The 24,066-nt window shown below is 37.9% G+C and overlaps 1 long non-coding RNA gene across 1 annotated transcript in view; it reads left to right on the top strand.

Moving 5' to 3' along the window:
- The window catches only part of LOC122897646, a 29,673-nt gene extending 6,402 nt beyond the window's left edge, over positions 1 to 23,271 (top strand). The window contains exons 2-3 of the long non-coding RNA XR_006382580.1: positions 21,343 to 21,445; positions 23,171 to 23,271. This is a non-coding gene — a long non-coding RNA (uncharacterized LOC122897646). The remainder of the gene's footprint in view (positions 1 to 21,342; positions 21,446 to 23,170) is intronic.
- The last annotated feature ends 795 nt before the right edge of the window (positions 23,272 to 24,066 follow it).

Raw genomic sequence — 24,066 nt, 5'->3', positions numbered from 1 at the left:
TTTAAAAATTCTGTAGTGTTGGAGAACATACTCTTTATGATTTGAGTCCTAAGGTTCTTCAAAGTATGGTGTGTGGGTCAAATCTAGCCTGTTGTCTGACTTTGTATGACTAGAAAACTATGAGTCGTTTTACAGTTTTAAGTGGTTTAAAAATTCACAAGGAGAATTGTGTTTCTTAACTCATGAAAATCATGTGACGTTCAAATTTCAGTGTTCATAAGTAGTTATACTGGTATACAATTATATTTACCTGCATGCCCGTTGTCTATGGATTCTTCCATTGTACAACAGCAGAATTGAGTAACTAAGACGGTAACCATGTAGTGTGCAAAGACTAAAATATTTACTCACCAGTTCTTCATCAGAGCTTGCTTACCCTTAAACATCCCTGTACCTGTAACTCCACATTATGCTGCCACCACCCCCCATCAGCAATAAGTGAGAAAAGATTTTATGTTATAGCATTCCTCTTAAACATGGAATAAAAATAATCTTCTTACATCTTACCATTTAATGAACTTAAAAGGCAGAAAAAAGCACACTGAACAAAAAATAATGGTGACTGATGTATGAGAAAAACTACAACTATCTTATGCAAATAATTTTTTGTATGCACATCTTTATGCACATCTCTTCCTTCCATTTTAATTTCTTTCCAAGCTTAAATTTACCAAAAAGAAGAAATAGTAAACCTTTATACATTCAAAATAATTTATCTTTACTAATGTACACCTATACATTCTGTGTAGTTATAGTCAACTTTTCTTAAAAATAACATTTTATATTTCGTTTTTCCTCTTTAATGATACTTCATATAGTATTATTTTATATCCGTCAAGATGGGCCACAGAGGTGTAGTTTCAAATAGGGTTTTAGTATTGAATTTCATTTTTTCCGTTTTACTGTTTGATTCCCCTTCACCCATCCCTGCCTCCCATTGCTCCCCTTCCCCCCATTCTCCATACCTCTGGCAACCACCAGTCTCTTCTCTGTATTTGTGAACTTGGTTTTGTTACTGCTGTTTTAGATTTCACATAGAGCTCAATACAGTACTTGTCTTTCTCTGTCTGCGTTATTTCATCTAGCATAATGCTCTTGAGTTCCATTCATGTTGTTGCAAATGGCAAAATTTCATTTTTTAATGGCTGAATAGTATTTCATTGTATAATATACACCACCCTTTCTTAATACATTCATTCATCAGTGGACATTTAGGTTGTTTTCTTATCTTGGCTATTGTAAATAATGCTGCGGAGGAAGGTGGAAGTGTATATATCTCTTGGAGATCCTGATTTAAATTCTCCTGTATATATACTCAGAAGGGGACTTGTTGGATCATATGGTTGTTCTGTTTTTGATTTTTTGAGGAACCTCCATAATGTTTTCAGTAGTGGCTTCCCCAGTTTACATTTCCACCAATAGTGTAAAAGGGTTCCTTTTTCTCCACATCGTCACAAACACTTGCTATTTCTTGTCTTTTTAGTAATAGTCATTCTAATAGGTATGAGGTGATATCTCATTGTGGTTTTTTATTTGCTGATGATTAGTGATGTTGAGCATCTCATCTTTTCATGTACATGTTGGTTATCTGGTTATTTTCTTTGGAAAAATGTCTATTCATATCTTCTGCCCAATTTTTACATTGGATTGTATAACTAACTTAGGCCAGTAATTTTTGACTCCCAGTATGTTGGAAAAGACTGAGAAGGTAACAAGGTTTACTTCGAAAAGTGAATAAAGCAGATTAAAAAAAATGTCAGGCCTGCATAGATCTGGAGAATATGAGGAGAGAAATCTATCACTTGAAGCTGGCTTCAGAATGACATAGATGATAGAATTAATGGTTTAAGGATTTTAAACTTACTGTCAACGTAGAGGAAAGACTGAAAATGTTAAGTTGAAGTATGAAAAATATAAAAAAACTTTCCACTTCTGAGAATGAAAAGTATAATTGATTTTTAAATTTTAAAATGTTGAAGGAGTTTCCTATCTTCTTTTGTTAATTAATTTCTAGTTTAATTATATTATGGTTTGAGGTAATACTTTCTATACTGTTTTTTATGTATGTTAGGCTTTGCTTTACATGAGTGTTCCTTACATACTTAAAAAGAATGTGAATCCTGTTGTTGTTGGATTGAGTGTTTATACCATTGATTTGTATTTCTTTTGTCAGTTTTTGTTTCATGTATTATGAATCTCTATTAGGTACATATACTTTTAGCCCTGCTGTGACTTCTTGTTGAATTGGCCCTTGTCTTATTATGTAATTCCCCTCATTATTTCTGGTAATTTTCTTTGCTCTGAAATATGTTTTTGCATTTTATGTATGTTATAACCAGTCCTTTTCTTTGGTTGGTCTTTGCATGCTGTGTATTTTCTCATTCCTTTACTTTTAGTCTTCATATATCAATATATTTGAAGTCTGTTTCTTGGAGACAGGATATTGTGTCATGGTTTAAGTTTTTTTTTTTCTTTCTTTTTTTTTTTTTTCTTTGAATCATCCTGACAGTCTTTTGTTTTTGAGTTTTAGTGGTTAGGCAATTCATATTTAACGTAAATTTGATATGTTTGGATTTAGGTTTACTACTTTATTCATTGGTTTCTCTTTGTTCCTTTTCTGTTCCTCTTTTCCCCCCTTTCTGCCATCTTTTGGGTTATTTCAGTACTTTTCAGTTTTCCATTTATTTTATTTTTTACTATATCTTTTTATGTAGCCTTTTTAAGTAATTGCTTTAGGGGTTACACTTCGTGTTCTTAAGTTTTTGCTGTCTAGTTTACCCTATAATTTTGGAATGTAGAAACGATAACATCTTTTACGTCCTTTAACTTTCTTTCATGCTGTAATGTCAAGTACTGCATTGGTATACATTGAAAATTATCAGAAGATGTTCATATCTTTTGTTTTTAACCTTGAAACAAATTTAAATAATTCAAGAGAGATAAATAATCTGTTGCATTATCCAGATAAATATTTCTGTTACTCTTTATTCTTGATGATTCAGGTTTCTTTCTGGTATTTCCCTTCTACATAAAGAACTTTTTTGGTAACAATTCTTACAGAGAAGCTCTCAGGGGCTATATATTCTTAGTTTTCTCTAATGTGAGAATGAATGTCTTTGTTTTACTTCCATTCCTGCTGGTAATTTTTCTGGGTAGATTATTTTAGGCTGACATTTTCTTTCTTTCAGCCATATAAACATGTGTGACACTCTTCTGGCTTTTGTGGTTTCTGATGGGACATCATTTATTTGAATCATTATACCTTTATGTGGCAGTATTTTATTTTTCTCTTGGTGCTTTTGTAATAGTTTCTTTAGCTTCACTTTTCGGCAGTTATATTATGGTATATCTGGTTGTGGATTTCTCTGTGTTTATCCTTTCTTAAGTTTTCTAAGTTTCTTGAATCTGTAGGTCTGTGTCTATTGCAAAATTTAGGAAGTTTTCAGGCATTTATTTTCTCAAGTATTTTCAGTCCTACACTCTTTTCTCTTATCCTTTTGTTATTGTCTCATCATTCCCTAAGCCTTTGTACATATATGTTCAATATTTTCTAAGTATTGGATGGTTTTCTATTTATCTCTTTATGTTCCTTTGCCATCTCTATTGTGCTGTTGAATCTGTCTATTTATTTTTAAATTTTAGTTACTGTAATTTAATTTTAAATCACTTTTAGTTACTGTATTTTTAACTTTAATTTTTAAAAAGATTTTATTTATTTATTTGATAGATAGATCACAAGTGGGCAGAGAGGCAGGCAGAGAGAGAGGGGGAAGCAGGCTCCCCACCAAGCAGAGAGCCCAACTTGGGGCTTGATCCCAGGACCCTGAGATTATGACCTGAGCCAAAGGCAGAGGCTTAACCCCCTGAGCCACCTAGGCACCCCCAGAATTTTCACTTTTTTGATTGCCTGTTAACAAGATTTTCACTTTCAGTATTTGTTGCAAGAAAGTTTATCTCAGTATTTTTTCCAGCATTTTTATAAATAGTTATTTTAAGGCCATTATCAGATAGTTTTAAGAACTGTAATCTTGTTGGCTTTTTTTTTTAAGTAGGCTCTATGCCCAGTGTGGAGTCCAGTGCGGTGTTTGAACTCATGACCCTGAGATCATGACCTGAGCTGAGATCAAGAGTTGGACACTTAACTGATAAAGCCACCCAAGTGTCCCTTGTTGGGGTTTTTCACAATTTAAGTCATGTTATGCAACCTTGGCAATAATGCTACAAAAGTAATGCTGTCCCATTCTCTGTTTATTATATGTACATGTTGTCATTGTATCTTAATACATGTGCTGTTAACTTTCATCTCTTGGTTAAAGTGTACCAAAGTTGGCTACTATAAAGTTACTGCTTTTTACTTTGAATTTTATCTGTATCTTGTGGGGATATACTTACTTTGAGATTGTGCAAATGTCATGTTTCTAATACTTTTTACCCACTGATTCTATCCGTCCATGCCTCTTACCTTTCACAATGATTATGTTAGTGTTTCAAGGTTATTTAGGATTTCCATTATTCATTCTGTGTTTAATAATTGGAAATCTGAGGGGCGTCTGGGTGGCTCAGTGGGTTAAAGCCTCTGCCTTCGGCTCAAGTCATGGTCTCAGGGTCCTGGGATCAGCCCCGCATCAGGCTTAAACCTTGGTGGAGAGCCTGCTTCCTCCTCTCTCTCTCTGCCTGCCTCTCTGCCTACTTGTGATCTCTGTCTGTCAAATAAATAAATAAAATCTTTAAAAAACAATTGGAAATCTGAAAGGAATAGCTGTTCCTTCTCCCCATTTTATTTACTTAATCAAATATTTATTAGTATGGACTCATTGATATTTATTTCATTCTTTTGGTTATAATCTTAATGCTGTCATTTTGTTGTAATGGCTCTCAGGTTTAGCCACTGGCCTTTTCTTCATGTTGGCTCCTGTGTCCTTTTGATATGCTCCCATGTTTTTTAAGCACTGTACTCCTTTCTCACAGCACAGTATGTATTAGACACATCTGGTTTTTTTCCCTGCCCAACTCTAGAATCAACCATTTTTCTAAGGAATCCTGATTCCTACTGGAGAATGGTTTTTAGAAAGCAGTATTTGTGTACTCATTGTGTACTCTGTATTGTGTACTCAAAAACACATGTCTATGTGGTATCATTGTTTTTAGGTCCTCTCAGTCAACAAAGTATATGTTTATAATCACGTGTAGACATCCTTCTTTCTATAAATATTCTTCTGTACATATGTGTTATGTGTGGTTGTGTGTGTCTGTAAAACCATGAATTCATATTAATACGTGTGATTCCAGATAAAAGCACAAGCTTCTCTCTTCTAGTCTTCCCATTTTTCTTTATTGTAATTCCTTTTTATGAAAGTGAGAAACCTTATTCTCATTATCCTTGATATATATATGTATATATATATAGGTATATATACTTGCTTGATTTTAGAACGTTAGAAGTTTTTTGATTGTTTCTATATTTGAAACAATTTCAAAATTACCAAAACATACCCCTTCAGAGAGCAAATTTCCTATTTAGAGTACATTGTGTACAGTATGTCTTCAGTCTTACAGTATATAGTCAAAAATACTGTTTCTAAAGTTACTTAAGTCAGTTCTTTTCTTATCTTCCTGGTTAAATATGCTTGTTATCCATTTGTTTTACAGTTCAGTTGGTTATTTTTTGTATTCCATTTTGGGTTTCCTCCCATATGTTGGTTATGTTGAAATACATATTTATATTTTGGTTATGTGAAATATTACCATGGTTCCAGATGTCAGACCTATATGAGAAGGTTTATAAAGAAAGTGTCACTCCATTCCTCATATTATACATAGGAAAAACATTCCTAACCACTCCCTGTATATAATCAGTCTTGGTAGTTTCTGCTTTATACTCCTTGAATTTCTTCTGCAGAAGCGAACTGATACATGTGTATTTTTGTGTATCCTTTTTTTTTTTTTTCTTACATGAAAGGTTGCAGACTATAGCTATTCTTTTGGAATTTGACCTTTCTTATTTTCCATTTACAGTATATCCTCAAGAAGTTACTCTGTATCAGGTAATAGAGATCTTCCTCATTATTATTTTTTCGTTTTGTTTTACTGCTGCATTTTTATCTCCTTGTTGGATACACTATTGTTTAATTAACTATATGTGTGAGGGCATTTAGATATTTTTCAATGTTTTCCAATTGCAAACAAGACTAGGTTATAGAGAAAAGCTTTGTTTATATATATTTTGTATTGTTGAAGATGTATCTATGATGTAGACTTCCATGAGAGTTGTTAATTGCTTTTAAAGGTGGTCTTGTGGGGCGCCTGGGTGGCTAGGTGGGTTAGGGCCTCTGCCTTTGGCTCGGGTCGTGGTCCCGCGGTTCTGGGATCAGGCCCCGCATCGGGCTCTCTGCTCGGCAGGGAGCCTGCTTCATCCTCTCTCTTTCTGCCTATCTCCTCTGCCTGCTTGTGATCTGTCAAATAAATAAGTAAAAATCTTTATTAAAAAAAAAATAAAGGTGGTCTTGTTAAGTATTGCCAAATATCCCTCCAAATGATTGTACACTTAGCATTCATATCAGCAATGTGTGAGAGTACCTGTATCCTACAGCTTCACCAGTTGAATGTAGTTTTTTTTTTTTAAGCTTTTATTTATTTATTTGACACAGATAGAGCGAGTATAAGCAGGGAGAGCAGCAGGCAGAGGGAGAGGGAGAAGCAGCCTCCCCACTGAGCAAGGAGCCAGATGTGGGGCTCCGTTCCAGAACACTGGGATCATGACCTGGGCCGAAGGCAGATGCTTAACCAACTGAGCCACCCAGGCACCCCTGAATGTAGTTTTAAACAAATGAAAGATTTTACCAAACATGATAAATTTTTTGCATTTAACAACAAACGGTGGTCATGCGTGTATACATATGCATACAAAATGCATAGAAACACAGCTACGTATCTGTTTGCAATGGCTGAACCTTTTACCCCCGTATGTGTATACTATATTTAAATAAGCCTCTGCTTTTTTATTTAAAGATTTTATTTATTTGAGAGAGAGAGAGAGAGAGGAGGAGCAGGGGTTGGGGGTGGAGGGAGTGGGACAAGCAGACTCCTGGTGAGCCTGGAGCCCAACGTGGTGCTTGTTCCCTGGACCCTGGCACCCCCAAGCCTCTCCTTGCTGGGTCCGTAATCAAAGGAATGAGACCAATACAAAGCGAAGGTCAAGCAAAGCTTTATTTCATGCCAAGCATTGAGAATCAAACCTACCCGATCGGGGCTGCCTCTTACAGAGAGCGACCCTTCCCTGCCTTACAGACTAACTTTTATAGAGCAAAGGCCATGTGGTTGAGGCTGGCCGCATGCAGGTGGCCAATGAGATTGTAACACACAGAGAAAGCTGCACAGTCATGCTAGGTAACACATGGGTGTCCAATTGAATACAATTCACCCCATAGTAGCTATTCGAACTAGCCTATCACCTTGGTCAGAATTGGCGTCCCAAAAGGCGGGGGCCCACACTCCTTGGTAGCTAGGGAGACAGTATGTGCGCGCCCCCCACCCCACTGATTGGATGTCTCCACCTGGCCCGACTCATCCCTGCATGGGGGCTCTCTTATCTATACCCGACCTGACCCACCCTTGTATTTGGGCTCTGTTATCTGGGACTGGTAGACCACGTTTTACAGGTTTCCTGGACTTGCTTTTAATAGGTTCCCCTGTGGTGGGGGGAGCAGGGTCAGTTTAAGTTTTACTGCATAAACAACAAAATCAGTTTAACTGGATGGAATCGCTCTGGCTAAATAGGTCCTTACATCCTAATGAAACTTTAAGTTTTTTCATGATTACATACAGTGGTGTGAATAACTTCATAGTGGTTGTGTTTTGTGTTTTTGTTGGAGTCATGTCTAAAATCAGTTTCTTTCATCAGTGTTTTAGTTTTCTGAGTATACTCTTATATCTCTTCAGTTAGGTTTATTTGTTGGTGTCTTATGGCTTTGGTGCAATTTTAAATGGGATTGATTCCTAGATTTCCCTTTCTGCTGCTGCTTTATTGGTGTACAGAAGTGGAACAGATTTCTCTATATTGATTTTATATCCCACATATGTCAGTTTTAGCAATTTTTTTGGTGGAGTCTTTTGGGTTTTCTGTACGGAGTATCATTCTCCTGCAGATAGTCTAAGTGTGACTTCTTCCTTGCCTGTTTGGATGCCTTTTCTTTTTGCTGTCTAATTGCTGTGGCTAGACTTCAATACTGTGTTAAATAACAGTCGTAAGAGTGGACATCTGTGTCTTTTTCCAGACCATAGAGGAAGAGCTCTCAGTTTTTGCCCATTGAAAATGGGCTTTTTGTATATGGATTTTACGCTGAGGTATGTTCCTTCTGTCTCTACTTTGTTGAGAGTTTTTATCATGAGTGGATCTTGTACTCTGTCAGATGCTTTTTCTGCCATCTATTGAGAGGATCATATGGTCTCATCCTTTTTCTTTCTTTCTTTCTTTTTTTTTTTTTTTTTTAAGGTTTTATTTATTTGACAGAGACCTAGCCAGAGAGGGAACACAAGCAGGGGGAGTGGGGGAGGGAGAAGCAGTCCTCCCGCAGAGCAGGGTGCCTGACGTGGGGCTCGATTCCAGGACCCTGGGATCATGACCTGAGCTGAAGGCAGTTGCTTAACGACCGAGCCACCCAGGTGACCCCCTTTTTCTTTTATTAATGTAGTGTGTCATGTTGATTTGCAAATAATTGAATGACTGTTGTTGCAGCCCCCAAATAAATCCGACTTGATCATGGTGAAATCATTCTTTCATTCTTTTCATGTATTATTGGATTTGATTTGCTGGTATTTTGTTGAGAATTTTTGCATCCATGTTCATCAGGAATATTGTCTTGTATTTTTTGTTTTTAGTAGAGTTTTTGTCTGGTTTTGGAATCAAGATAATATTGGCCTCATAGGATGAGTTTGGAAGTTTTCATTTTTGTTTTTTTTTTGGAACAGCTTCAGAAGAATAGGAATTAATTCTTTAAATGCTCAGTAGAATTCCCTTGTGAAGCCATCTGGCCCTGGACTTTTGTTTGTTGGGAGATTTTTGATTACTGATTCAATTTCTTTACTGGTTAATGATCAAGTTTTCTATTTCTTGCTGTTTCAGTTTTGGTTGTTTATATGTTTCTAAGAATTTATCCATTTCTTCCTTATTGTTCAATTTGTTGACATTTAATTTTTCATAATATTCTCTTATAATTGTTTGGATTTCTGTGGTGTTGGTGTTCTTTCTCATCTTTCACTTGTGATTTTATTTATTTGGGTCCTTTCTCCTTTTTTTGGTTAATCTGGCTTAGGGGTTTGTCAATTTCTTTTTTAAGATTTTATTTAATTATTTGACAAACAGAGATCAAAAGTAGGCAGAGAGGCAGGCATAGAGAGAGGTGGAAGCAGGCTACCGGATGAGCAGAGAGCTTGATGCGGGGCTCAATCCCAGGACCCTGAGATCATGACCTGAGCTGAAGGCAGAGGCTTAACCCACTGAGCCACCCAGGTGCCCCTGATTTTTTTAATGTTTTCAAAGAAACAGCTCCTGGTTTCATTCATCTGTTCTGGTTTTTTTTTTTGTTTTGTTTTAGTATCGTTTATTTCTGTTCTAATTTTTATTATTTCCCTTTTTCTGAGGACTGTACTCTTTAGTTTCTTTTTCTGACTCCTTTAGGTTAGGTTGTGTATTTGAGATTTTTCCAACCTAAGGTTAGGTTGTGTATTGAGATTTTTCTTGGTTCTTGAGATACGCTGTGTTGCTGTATACTTCCCTCTTCTGGTGGCTTTTGCTGCTTCCCAAAGGCTTTAGACCATTGTGTTTTCATTTTCATTTGTTTCCATGTATTTTTTAATTTCTTCTTTAATTTCCTGGTTGACCAACTTAAGATGTTTAACCTCTATTTATTAGTGGTCTTCCCAAATTTTTTCTTGTGCTTGACTTCAGTTTTCATAGTGTTGTGGTCGGAAAAGGTGCATTGTATATTGAGGTCTGGTTTGTGACCTAATATGTGATCTATTCTACAGAATGTCTTAGGCGTACTTGAAAAGAATGTGTATTCTGCTTTGGGATAAAATGTTCTGAATATATCTACTAAGTCCATCTGGTCCAATTTGTCATTCAAAGCCATTGTTTCCTTGTTGATTTTCTGCTTAGATGATCCGTCCATTGATATAAGTGGGGTATTAAAGTCCTACTCTTTGCTGTATTTTTATCCATGCTTTCCCTATGTTGGTTATTAATTGTTGTATATATTTGCTTGTATATAAGTTGGCGGCAGAAATACTTCGATTGTTAGATCTTCTGGTATGAATTGTCCCCTTTATTATGATAACTGTGTCCTCCTTCATCTCTTGTTATAGTGTTTGGTTTAAAATCTAGTTTTTCTGGTTTAAGTATTGCTACTCCAGGTTGCTTTTGACATTCGTTGCATGGTTAAGTATTTCTCCATTCACTCACTTTCAATCTGCAAGTGTGTTTAGGTCTAAAATGAGTTTCTTGTAGGCAGCATACAGATGGGTCTTGTTTCTTTTATCCTTTCTGATATCCTGTGTCTTTTATTTTTTATTTTTTTATTTTTTTAAAAGATTTATTTTATTTATTTATTTGACAGACAGAGATCAGAAGTTGGCGAGAAACAGGCAGAGAGAGAGGAGGAAGCAGGCTTCCCACAGAGCAGAGAGCCCGATGCGGGGCTCGATCCCAGGACCCTGGGATCATGACCCGAGCCGAAGGCAGAGGCTTAATCCACTGAGCCACCCAGGCACCCCTCCTGTGTCTTTTAATTGCCGTATTTAGTCCATTTACATTCAAAGTAGTTATTGATAGATATGAATTTAGTGGCATTTTATTACTTGTTTTATCATTGTTTCTGGAGATTTTCTCTGTCCCTTTCTAGTCTTTGTCACTTCTGCTTTTTCTTTCCCATCCAAAGAGTCTCCTTTAATCTTTCTTGCAGGGCTGGTTTAGTGGTCATGAACTCTAGTTTTTGTTTGGGAAAATTTCTCCTTCTATTCTGAAAGATAACTTTGCCGGATAGAGTATTGCTGGCTGCAGATAATTTCCCATTCAGCTCATTGAGTATATCATGCCATTCTTTTTTGGCTTGCCAAGTTTCTGTGGAGAGATCTGCAATTAATTTTATGGGTCTTACTTCGTAAGTTAGGGACTTTCTTTGTCATGCTTTTAGAATTTTTCATTTATCAGTATATTTTTCAGATTTAACTATAATATGTCTTGTTACTAGCTTCTTTTTTTGATTTTGGTGGGAGTTTCCGGAGCTTCCTGGATTTGGATGTCCACTTCTTCCATCCTTGTCATCATTACATCCAGTCATTTTCAAATCTCAGTTATTGCATTTCTCATTTCTGTTTGATTGTTTTTTAACTCTCCTCTTGGTGGTGAAGATCTCCCTGATGTCTTTCATGCTTTTCTCAAGCCCAGGGACTTTACGATTGTTGTTTTAAATTCTCCATCAGGCATATTATTTATATCTGTTTCGATTAGATCTTTGTGATCTTTTCTTGTTTTCTTTTGGTATGAATTTCTCCTTTTGGGCACTTTGACTCCAGCTCTGTCTTATGTGTGTTGGAAAAGTCTGTTACGTTTCCTGCTCCTGAGAATGGTGGCTTTACAAAGAAGAGGTCAGGTAGTGTACAGGGCTTGGCACTTCAGCGAATGTCTGTGGTGTGTACTGCATGCACTCTGCTTTCCCTCATGCAGCACTCTGCCTTTTCTCTCCCTTTTGCAGCACTCTGCTACGCTCGTGGGTCAGTCATCTGTAGAGGTTTTCCTTGCTTGCAATGAGCAGTGTTTGGCTCTTGGCCAGAATATGGTGGGTTTTAGCCAGGTGTGCTCTGGTCTGCTTGTTACATGAGAACTGATACTACTTCCATTAGAACTGAAGCCTTGCAGAACTCCGTGGTCAGGGGATGCCTGGGTGACTCAGTCACATGTCTGCCTTTAGCTCAGGTCTTTATCGCAGGGTCCTGGGATCAAGCCCTGCATCAGGCTCCTTGCTTGACAGGGAGCCAACTTCTCCCTCTTCCTCTCCATACCACCCCCCCAACCTCCGCGCGCTTGCTCTTGCGTGCTCTCTTAAATCTTAAATTTAAAAAAAAAAAAAAAAAGGAAGAACTCTATGGTCTGTAGACCTGGTGCATGCAGGGCTTTCTGCTGGTCTTTTGGGGAAGGGGCCTGCTGTGCTTTTCCTTATTTACACTTGCTAAAGTCAAACATTAGCAGCAGAGTGTTGGGGTTGGGGGGATGGTTGGTGGGGCGGGGGTTGGTTAGGGAGCCAGGCAGCCAGTGTTGGCGCTGTGCTGTTTATTGAAGTTGGTTTGTGCTGAGAGGCAGTGGAGCGAAATGGCGCCAGCTATTCCTTTTTGTCCTGGAGAGGGAGTCTGTGCTCGGTGCTCTCAGGGGAAGCACTCAGAACAGTGAATAATTTCCCCTCATGTGTCCCATGTGTTAATTCAGATCAGTTTTCATACTGTCTCCAGGTTTCTTGCCTTTTTGGAGTAGTTTATTGCACTTTGGGCTGTATCCCAGCCAAGCTTGCTGGCTTTTAAATAGCCAAACTTTAGGGACTAGGTGTGCTGGAGGCCTGCGATGGTCTTCTCGGGTAGGGTCTCACTCCACTAGAACTAATGCAGGTTTTGATCAAGAAGGGCAGTCACGCCAGAGTGCAGGGGTGTGGGATTTGGACCAAAGTGGGCTGAACAGCCAGTTTGATTTATCCACCCTCAGCCGGTGTCTCTGTGCCTGTGCTGAGGGACAGGGGAAGGAAATGGTGGCTCTTGCTCTTTAGTCCATTCTGTCCCTGGAGAGAGGCAAAGCCACCTCTCACAGATAATGCTCCAGGAAGTGTGAACAGTCTGTCCCCATGTGCCACAGGCAGTCCTCAGATGGTGTTGTCTGCCTCGGGTTGCATTCCTGCCTTCTCTCTAGGAGTAGGGCAGTGCCCCCAGGTCTCTATCCCAGCCAAGCCTGTGGACCTCCAAAACTCAAGGCTTTAAGTCCCGCTTGTTACAAAAACTCATGAAAATCAGCCTCTCTGGTTTTCCCAGCCAGTGGCTTTGGAGGAGTGTTCTCTTGTGTGTATTCCTGTGCGTACCATTCTATCTCACCCTTCTCTGAGACCAGGGCTCCCTCCCTGGCACAGCACCCACAAGTCCATTTCTCCCCCAAAGCACCTCTCAACATTTACCAATTTCCTTGATGTGGCCTCTTCTCTCCCTCTAGTTGTACAGTTTGTTTTGATAGTTCCCAGGTTGATTTCTTGGGTACTTAGAATTTTTGTACGGTCCTCCTACAATGCTGCCATCTTAGCTCTTTTTATTTTTCCCACTTTTCATATTTAAAAAAATATTGCCAATTTGGTGAAGAATGGCATCCCAGTGTTTTTTAAATTTGTATTTTTTAAAACTTTGAGTAAGTTTAAAATTTTTCTCAATTTTAAGTATCATTTTTATAGGCTTTTCTTTCTTTCTTTTTTTTTTCTTTAAAGATTTTATTTATTTGACAGAGACACAGCGAGAAAGGGAACACAAGCAGGGGTTGGAGGAGAGGGAGTAGGAGGGACAACGTGACACTCCCATCACAGGACCCTGGGATGGGATCATGACCTGAGCCGAAGGCAGATGCTTAATGACTGAACCACCCAGTCTCCCCTTCATAGGCTTTTCTTTTGCAAGTAGTTAATACCCCTTTTTCCTGTTTATCTGTTAGATTTTTGATAATTTCTCTGCAATTTTAAATAATTCTTTGTTTAATTTGAATGTAGCCCTATCTGAAGTTAAATTGCAAATATTTTCCCTGAGTTTGTTAGTTACCCTTCTTCCTTTTTCTTCAACTTAGATGATGTAGGAAAGATGTTAGGGTTCGAAGCCGATGGCAAAGAAGGAATTCTTGAGACATCTTCGGTACAAAAAGGTGATTTTATTAAAGCACGGGGGCAAGACCTGTGGGCAGAAAGAGCTGCACAGGGATCATGAGGAGTGGCCCATTACATGCTTTCAAGTTGGATAGGGTTTAGGGATACTGTAACTCTCTAAGGAATTTGGAAGCAAGGTTTCCAGGACCTTGAGGGGGCTTGCTGTTGTTGGGAAAAGGTCATTTATTACCACCTAATGTAACCTTAGTTATGAGACCCTTCAGATGTATACCTGTGGGCCATAAGCTTGTAGGAAGATTGCCAACATGTATCTTGCGGGGAGGGGGGTGGTTAGAGATAAAGGAAGTTTCCAAAGGAATTTTTATACGTTAAAGTAGACTTACAGGTTTGGGGGTGGGGTCAGGTTAGGATTGCCTTTTGCCCATATTAACATGGAGGCAGTTGAGTCCCTAGAGGAATGTCACTCTGCCTGTTTTAGGGATTTGTCAGTGGCTTGTAGCTGGTAAGGAAATTTAATAATTTTTCTTCACCTTTGTTTCCCACATCAAGCTATAATTTATAAATAAAATTGATAGTACCTTAGTTTATTTGTTCATTTGTTGGAAGGACTTTTTGGTTGTCTCCAGGTTTTAGTGGTACAATAAAGCTTCTGAATATTTCATACTAATTTTGGTATGAATATGTATTTTTAGTTTTGTCTTGGGTAAATAAATACCTAGGAGTAGGTTTATTGGGTCATACTGTAAGAGTATAATTAACCTTACAAGAGACTGCCAAATAGTTTTCCAAAAAAGCTTTACTGCTTTACATTCCCACCTGAAATGTATGCATTTCCAAATGTTCTACACTCTTAACAGCATTTCATAGTGTTTTAAAAAAAGCCATTCTAATAAGTGTTTAGTAGTATTTTGTCATTTTAATTTGCATTTCCCCAGGAATTATGATGTTGAATACCTTTTCATGTGCTGTTTTACATTTATATCTTTTGTGAAATGTCTGGTCAAAATTTTGTTCATTTTTAATTGGGTTGCTTATCTTAGGATTGATATAGAAAGTTTCTTCATATTTTCTAGGTATAAGGCCTTTGTCAGATGTATGTATTTTGAATATATCCTCCCATTCTCTTGGGGTGCTTTTGGTTTTCTTAAGGATGTCATTAAAAGATCAGAATTTTTTTTAACTTTTTGTTTTTAAAGATTTCATCCATTTATTTGTCGAATAGAGAGAGCACGAGCAGGGGGAGTGGCAGGCAGAGGGAGAAGCAGGCTCCTTGTTGAGCAAGGAGCCCAACACAGGACTTAATTGCTCTGAAGACCCTGGGATCATGACCTAAGCCGAAGGCAGATGCTTAACCAACTGAGCCACCTAGGCATCCCAAAGATCAGAAGTTTTTTTTTTTTTTTAAGATTTTGTTTATTTATTTGACAGACAGAGATCACAAGTAGGCAGAGAGGCAGGCAGAGAGAGAGGAGGAAGCAGGCTCCCCGCTGAGCAGAGAACCCAATGTGGGGCTCTATCCCAGGACCCTGGGATCATGACCTGAGCCGAAGGCAGAGGCTTTAACCCACTGAGCCACTCAGGCGCCCCAAAGATCAGAAGTTTTTTGATGAAATTCATTTCATAACTTTTTTTTCCTCATACGGTATATACTTTATTGTTTTTTTTTTTGTTTCAAGTTTTTATTTAAATTCTAGTTAGTTAAAGTATAGTGTAATATTGGTTTTAGGAGTAGAATTTAGTGATTCTTAGGGCTCCTGGGTGGCTCAGTAGGTTAAAGCCTCTGCCTTTGGTTCAGGTCATGATCCCAGGGTTCTGGGATCGAGCCCTGCATCGGGCTCTCTGCTCTGTGGGGAGCCTGCTTCCTCCTCTCTCTCTCTCTGCCTGCCTCTCTGCCTACTTGTGATGTCTGTCTGTCAAATTAAAAAAAAAAAAAAAAGAATTTAGGGATTCTTCACTTACATATAACACCCAGTGCTAATCACAGCAAGTGCCCTCCTTAATACCGGTCACCCATTTAGCCCATGTCCCGCTCCCCTCCCCTCCAGGAACTCTGTTCTCTGTAGTCAGGAGTCCCGTATGGTTTGCCTCCCTATCTTTTTTTTTCTTCCTTCCCCTATGCTCATCTGTTTTGTTTCTTAAATTCCACATATGAGTGAAATCATGGTATTTGTCTTTCTCTGACTGACTTATTTTGCTTATACTCTGGCTTCTTCATGTCATTGCAAATGGCAAGATTTCATTCTTTTTTGATGGCTCAGTAATATCCCCTTGTATATATTTACCACATCTTCTTTACCCATCAGTTGATGGACATTTGGGCTCTTTTCCTAATTTAGCTCTTGCTGATAATGCTGCTGTAAACATCAGGGTGCATATATCCCTTCAAATCAGTGTTCTTGTATTCTTGCATAAATACCTGGTAGTGCAATTGCTGTATTGTAGGGCAGTTCTATTTTTAACTTTCTGAGGAAACCTCCGTACTATTTTCCAGAGTGTCTGCTCCAGTTTGCATTTCTAACAACAGTGTGAGAAGGTTCCCCTTTCTCCACCTTGTGAGGTGGTAATCTCATTGTAGTTTTTATTTGTGTTTTCCCTGATGGTGAGTGATGTTGAGCATCTTTTCATGTGTCTGTTGTTCATCTGTATGTCTTCTTTGGAAAAATGTCTATCCATGTCTTCTGTCCATTTAACTGGATTATTTGTCTTTTGGGTTTGGACTTTATAAGTTCTTTATAGATTTTGGATACTAACCCTTTGTCAGATATATCATTTGCAGGTATCTTCTCCCATTCCATATGTTGCCTTTTGGTTTTGTTGATTGTTTCTTTTACTGTGTAGAGTTTTTATTTTAATGAAGTCCCAGTAGTTCCTTTTTCCTTTTTTCCCCTGTTTATAGAGATGTGTCTTATAAGAAGTTCTAAGACCAGTGTCAGAGAGGTTTCTGCCTGTGTTCTCCTCTAGAATTTTAATGGTTCCTCATCTCATGTTTAGGTCTTTAATCCATTTTTAATTTATTTCCGTGTATGGTGTTGGAACTAGAAAGTGTTCCAGTTTCATTCTTCTGCATATTGCTGTCCAGTTTTTCCAACACAGTTTGTTGAAAAGAGGTGTTTTTCCCAATGGATATTCTTTCCTGCTTTGCCAAAGATTAGTTGACCATATAGTTGTGGGTCCATGTTTTTTATCTAATGAATATTTTCCTTTGCCAAAGTAGAAAAAATATTCTGTTTTCTTCTCGTTTTATCATTTCACTTCTTTTTTTTTTTTTATCATTTCACTTCTTACATGCAGGTCTTTAAATCTATTAATTAAAGTTAATTTAATTAAATTAATTTTATTTATGGACTAGCTTTAGACTTAACAGAAAAGTTGAGCAGCTAGTACAGAGAGTTCCCATACTGCTCCCTCCCCATCATACAGTTTACCCATCTTGCATTAGTGTGGTTCATTTATTACAGTAAATGGACTTACAGTCATTATTAAGTACCATCTACAGTTTATGTTAAGGTTCACTCTTTATGTCCTGCAGTTCTAAGAGTTTCGACAAATGCATGATGTCATGTATCTAACATTACAGTATTACACAGAATAGTTTACCCTATGCACCATCTCTCCATCCCTTCCTTTCACCTGCCTCCCTGAAGTCTGTGGCCACCAGTGATCTTTTATTGTCTCTGTGGTTTTTCCTTTTCCAGTGATCTTTCATTGTCTCTGTGGTTTTTTCTTTTCCATGTTTTGTAGTCTGAATTATATAGTATATAGCCTTTTTAGATTGGCTTCTTTTACTTAGCAGTGTTCTTTTAAGAACCCTCCATGTCTTTTCATGGTTTGATAGCTCATTTTTTTTTTAGTGGAGAATAATAATTCAGTGTCTGGGTGTACAGTAGTTTACTTACCATTCACCTACTGAAGAACAGCATCTTAGTTGCTTCTAATTTTTGACAATTGATGTATTGTTAAGTAAACCCATATCTTTATAAATCAAGCTGCTATAAATATCCTTTTGCAGGTTGTGTAGACATAAATTTTCGGTTCTAATACTAAGAAGCATGACTGCTGAATTGTATGGTAAGAGTGTGTTTAGTTTTATATTGCCATACTCTTTCCTGTACTTGCTGTGATATTTTGCACTGTCACTAGTAATGAATGAGAGATGCTCTTTGTCCTTGCTGCATTTGATATTACCAATTTTGTTTCATTTTTTGTTTTTGCTTTTTAAAAATATATTAGCTATTCTTTTTTTTTTTTAAGCTATTCTGATAGGTGTGTAGTGGTATTTCATTGTTGTTTTAATTTGCAGTTCTCTTACGATATATGTTCATCTTTTCATCTCCTTATTTTCTTTGGGTCACTGTTAAGGTGTTTTGCTTATTTTTTGGACTAGATTTCTTGTTTCCTTATTGTTGAGTTCTGAAAGAGTTCTTTCTGTGGGGTTGCCTGGGTGGCTTGGTCATTAAGTGTCTGCCTTCAGCTCAGGTCGTGATCCTGGGGTCCTGGGATCAAGCTCTGTGTTGGGCTCCCTGCTCAGCAAGGAGTCTGCTTCTTCCTCTGCCCCTCCCCCCATTCATGCTCTCTCTCACTCTCTTGATCCTACTATCTCTTTCTCTTGAATAAAGAAATACGATATTTATAAAAAAAGAGTGCTTTGTATATTTTGGTTACACATCCTTTATCAGATAGTTTTTTGCAAAATCATCTCTTTGTCTCTTCATTTTCCTTGTACTGTTTTGTACAGAGCATGCAACTTATTTTAGTTGTTTAACTTAATCAGTTATTTCTTTCATGGATCATGGTTTTGGTGTTGTATGTAAATTGTACTTAAAGGAAATATTTAAGACAATTTTGGTATAATTGGGGGAGGATCAAGGGTCATAAAGGAGGGGTCGTTTCTGCACTTGATTTGAATTAGTAAAAGGTTGACAGTAGACTTTGGTAATGTGTGTGTGTGTGTGTGTATATATATATATATATATATATGCATGTAAAAAATAGAAAACTAAGAGAACAAAGGAAAAATAAAATGGCAGAGGTTAGCTTTAATATATTGACAATTACATTAGATTTCAGTGGTCTAAATGCACTTAAGACAAAGACAAGAGACTGTCAGAATAGAGTAATAGCTATGACCCAATTATATGTGTTAATAAGAAACTGACTTCAAATATGTTTATGTAGGCAGATTGAAAGTAGAGTTGTAGTCAGAGATACGCCATGCAAACCTCAAAGGAAAGCAGTAGTGACTTTTTTTTTTTTAGATTTTATTTTATTTAAAAAAATTTTTTTTATAGATTTTATTTTTAAGTAAACTTGACAGCCAATATGGGGCTTGAACTTACAACCCCAGGATTAAGAGTCAGATGCTGTAGCTGACTGATCTAGTCAGATACCCTAGTAGTGACTATTTTAATATCAGATAAAGTAGGCTTTAGACAAAAGTATATTGTATATATGGCACATTAATATAATTGGTATATATTAATGTATAGATATTAAAGAGGAGGGTACTTTGTAATGATAAAATTCACTTATATGGCAGTCCTAGGGCCCCTGGGTAGCTTAGTTAAGTGTCTGACTCTTGAATTCTACTCAGATCACCATCTCAGTCATGAGATTGAGCCCCACATCGGGCTTTTCCCTCAGTGCAGCGTTTGCTTAAGATTCTCTACCTCTCCCTCTGCCCCTCCTCCTCCACTCTCCCACTTGGATTCTCTCTCTCTTTTTTTTAAAAAAGATTTTATTTATTTATTTATTTGTCAGAGAGAGAGAGAGAGAGAGAGAGAGAGCGCGCGCGCGAGCGAGAGCGAGCCCAGGCAGACAGAGTGGAAGGCAGAGTCAGAGGGAGAAGCAGGCTCCCTGTGGAGCAAGGAGCCGGATATGGGACTCGATCTCAGGACGCTGGGATCATGACCTGAGCCGAAGGCAACTGCTTAACCAACTGAGCCACCCAAGCGTCCCAAAATACGGCAGTTCTGAAGTGCATGTACCAAACAGTAGAATTGTAAGACTCAGCAGTCTTCACAATTGGTAGAACAATGAGACAGAATATCAGTATGTGTGTAGAAGAATTCAACAGTGGGGCACCTAGGTGGGTCACTTGGTTAAGTGTCTGCCTTTGGCTCAGGTCCTGATCCCAGAGTCCCAGGATCAAGCCCCGCATCAGTCTCCCTGCTCATCTGAGAGCCTGCTTCTCCCTCTCCCTCTGCCTGCCACTCCTCTTGGTTGTATTCTCTCTGTCAAGTAAATAAAATCTAAAAAAAAAAAAGAAAAAGAAAAAAGGAAACAGTACAGTAAACCAACGAGATTTAATTGGCATTTATAGAACACATCATACAACAACTGAAGAATATACATTAATTATTTTTAATTACTAGGGTTTATTTTTTAGTTTTATGTTTACAGAAAAATCGAGAAAATATAGTTTCCATATATCCTCTCAAAACACCCCCCCAGATAAAACCAGTTTCCTTTATTATTGCTATTTTGTATTTGTATGGTACATTTATTACAGTTGAGCCAGTATTGATATATTATTAACTAAGATCTATAGTTGACATTGGGGTTCACTCTGCTTTATATATTATATTTGTTTTTGATAAATTTAAAATTATATGCATTCACCATTACAGAATCCTACAAAGTAGTTACACTGCCCTAAAAATCCCCTGTATTCCCACCTTTTCATACATCCCACCCTTCAAACTCCTGACAACTACTAATATTTTTTACTATGTTCATTGTTGTGCCTTTACCAGAATCTCCTACAGTTGGAATCATACATTATATAGCCTTTTCACTGTACTTCTTTCATGTAGCAATCCTCTGTGCCTCTTGAGTTGATAGCTCATTTCTTTTTGTTGCTGAATAATAAATACATACTATTTTATAGTGTTTTCTGTGCTATTCAGAAGATTTAGGGGTGCCTGGGAGGCTCAGTTGGCTAAGTATCTGACTCTTGGTTTTGTCGCAGGTTGTGATCTTGGGTTATGAGATTGAGCCCACATTGGGCCCCATGCTCAGTGTGGAGTCTGCATGAGTCCCCCCCCCCACCCCTCCGGGGCTTGCACAGGCTCACTCGCACTCTCTCAAATTAAAAAAGAGGTTTACCAACATAAACCAAACTTTAGCCATGAAAAAAACCTCACCAAATTTAAAATAACTGAAATCATACAGAGTGTATTCTGATTATAATAGATTCAAACTAAAAATTAAAAGCAAAAATAAGGAACTCTAACTAGTTGGATATTAAACAACACTCTTAAATAATCTGTGGATCAAAGTTAAAGTTTCAAGGGGAATTTTAAATATATGCATATATATGTTTATTTATCTGAAAGGACATGTAAGCATAGTTATCAAAATATGTGAGACAAAGTATTAAAGCATTGTATGGAGAAGAATTTATACCACTAAGTACTTTCTTTTTCTTTCTTTTCTTTCTTTTTTTTAGAAATGGGAAAAGGGGTCAATTCTATAATCAACTTCCCACTTGAAGAAACTAAAAAAGAAAAACATAATTAACCCCAAACCAGCTAAAGGAAGGAAATAATAAGGTAAGAAATTAATGAATTTGGAGTGTCTAGATGGCTCAGTCGGTTAAGCATCAGCCTTCAGCTTAGGTCATGATCTTGGGGTCCTAGGATCTCCTGCCCCTCCTGCTTGTGCTTTATCTGTCAAATAAATAAATAAATAAATAAATAAATTCTTTAAAAAAAAGATAAAACTTATATGAAAAAGCAAAGGCCCTAGATAGCTGAAACAGTCTTGAAAAAACTGAATTGGTAGAATCATTCTATCTCTTATTAATGTCTACTGTATATTTAGAATAATCAAGACAGTGTTACGCTGGTAAAGGGATAGACACATACTTATCAGTATGACAAAATCAAGAACTGAGAAATAGATACAGTTATGCCCACCTGATTTTGGCAAATGCAGAAAAACAGTTGAGTAGGGAAGGAGCCTTTTCAACAATGGTCCTTCAGCAACCAGACATCCATAGGGGGAAAAAAGACTCTTGACCTAAGTTTCACACCTTGTATAAAAATGAACGAAAAACAAACTCTAGACTCAGTGTAAAATGTAAAACTTAAAACTATAAAACTTCTAGAAGAAAACAGGAGAAAATCCTCAGAATCTTGGGGTAGACAAGGAGTTCATATACTTTTTTTTTTTTTTTTTTTTTAGGTTTTTATCTTTTTGACAGATAGCACAAGTAGGCAGAGCATTAGGTATAGGGAGAGGGAGAAACAGGCTCTCCACTGAGCCGGAGCCTGATGTGGGGCTCGATCCTAGGACCCTGGGATCATGACCTGAGCCTAAGGCAGCTACTCAACTGACCAAGCCATCCAGGGGCCCCAGGAGTTCATATACTTCAAAAACATGACCTGTAAAAGGAAAAATTGATTAATCAAACCTCATGAAAACTAAAAACTCTTATTCTGCTGAAGACTGGTTTTATCTATTTGACAGAGAGAGAGAGAGAGAGATTGCAAGTAGGCAGGGAGGCAGGCAGAGAGAGAGAGAGGGACGCAGGCTCCCTGCTGAGCAGAGAGCCCGATGCAGGGCTCAATCCCAGGACCTTGGGATCATGACCTGAGCTGAAGGCAGAGGCTTTAACCCACTGAGCCACCCAGTGCCCCATTAGCCATTTTTAAAACGAAGATGAAAACATTTTATTAAAATAATAAAATGAGAAATAGTGGTAACATCAAGTATTGAATGCCGAGAATCGGGATTACTCATGTTTTTGATGGGAATGTAAAATGATATAGCTATTCTGGAAAAGTTTAGCGGTTTCTTATTATATTAAACATGCAACTACTGTATAATCCAGCAGTTACACCCTTGAGTATAAAAAATAAATCCCAGAGAAATGAAAATTTATATTCACACATAAACCTGTGTATGAATGTTCATAGCATCTTATTCAAAATAGTGACAGTGTAGAAATTCCAGGATGTGTTTTATTTTTAATTTTTTAAAAAATTCTTTGAGTTTTAGATTTTAATTTTTTAAGAGAGAACAAGCGTGAGTGGGGTTAGGGGAGGAGCAGAGGGGGTAGGGAGAAGCAGACTCCCCGCTAAGCAGGGAGCTAGAGGATGCAAGGGTGGATTCCAGAGCCCTGGGATCATTACCTGAGCTGAAGGCAGATGCTTAACCACCTAAGCCACCCAGGCACCTCCTTCCAGATGTCTTTTAATGGTTGGATGCCTTTAAGAAATTGTGGTATGTTCATTGCAAGTTGTTAATTTAACTTTTTTTTTTTCCCCCCCAAGATGGATTTAGTCACTTAAGAGGGACAGAGCAGGAGGAGAGGCAGAAGGAGAGAATCTCCAAGCAGACTCCCTGCCAAGCAGAGAACCGGCTCAATCCCACAACTCATGAGATCATAACCTGAATGGAAACCAGGAGTGGGATGCTTAACCGACAGTCATCCACGTGCCCCAAATTAACATTTGTTAAGCAAAACCCTTGGGATGTTTGATGGTGAGCCTAGGTGCTATAAGAGACCACAAGGAAAATTGGAAATAGAGAGTTCATTACTCACAGGTCCTTGGAGGTAAGTACACCACGCATCTTGAGGAGCCACATGAAGGAGAGAAGACGGTGCAGGTGGACGGCAGTCAGGACCTGGGGCACATGCCTTTGTTCGGGTTTGTAGGTAGTGCTTTGGGATTTCTGGGCTAAGACTGGATTGGTCGATTCAAGCCTAGAAATGCAAGGTTTTGGTAAGCTTTTCAGGGGTCTAATACAAGGGTTGCACAAGGGAAAAGCCCTGGGAGGCAAGGGAGACTATCACAGCGCCATTGGGGAAGTTGTATCAGGACTAACATAGTTGTGACTGTGTAGGTTGTTATCTAGGGCATGTGTTTGCATGAAGAGCAAATGTCAGTTTAAGGCCCCTTCAGGCCTGTTTAGCCAAACAAAATGGATGCTGAGGCAGCAATATAGAGAAGCTTAGCTAAATTTTTGATATGTGTAATCATTTAGGAATAAAAAAGAATGAAATTCATACAACAACTTGGGTGAATCTCTAGAGAATTAGGCCAGGTGAAAAAATCCAATTGTAGAAGGTATTATTTATATAGTATTCTGAAAATGACAGAACCATAGAAATGGAAAATAGAGTAGTGGTTATTAAGTTTCAGGGATGAGGTTGGGTTCAGAAGGG

The sequence above is a fragment of the Neovison vison genome, chromosome X, assembly GCF_020171115.1.
Source record: "Neovison vison isolate M4711 chromosome X, ASM_NN_V1, whole genome shotgun sequence".
In the NCBI taxonomy this organism is placed as follows: Eukaryota; Metazoa; Chordata; class Mammalia; order Carnivora; family Mustelidae; genus Neogale; species Neogale vison.
This window is presented reverse-complemented; position numbering and strand designations above follow the sequence as displayed.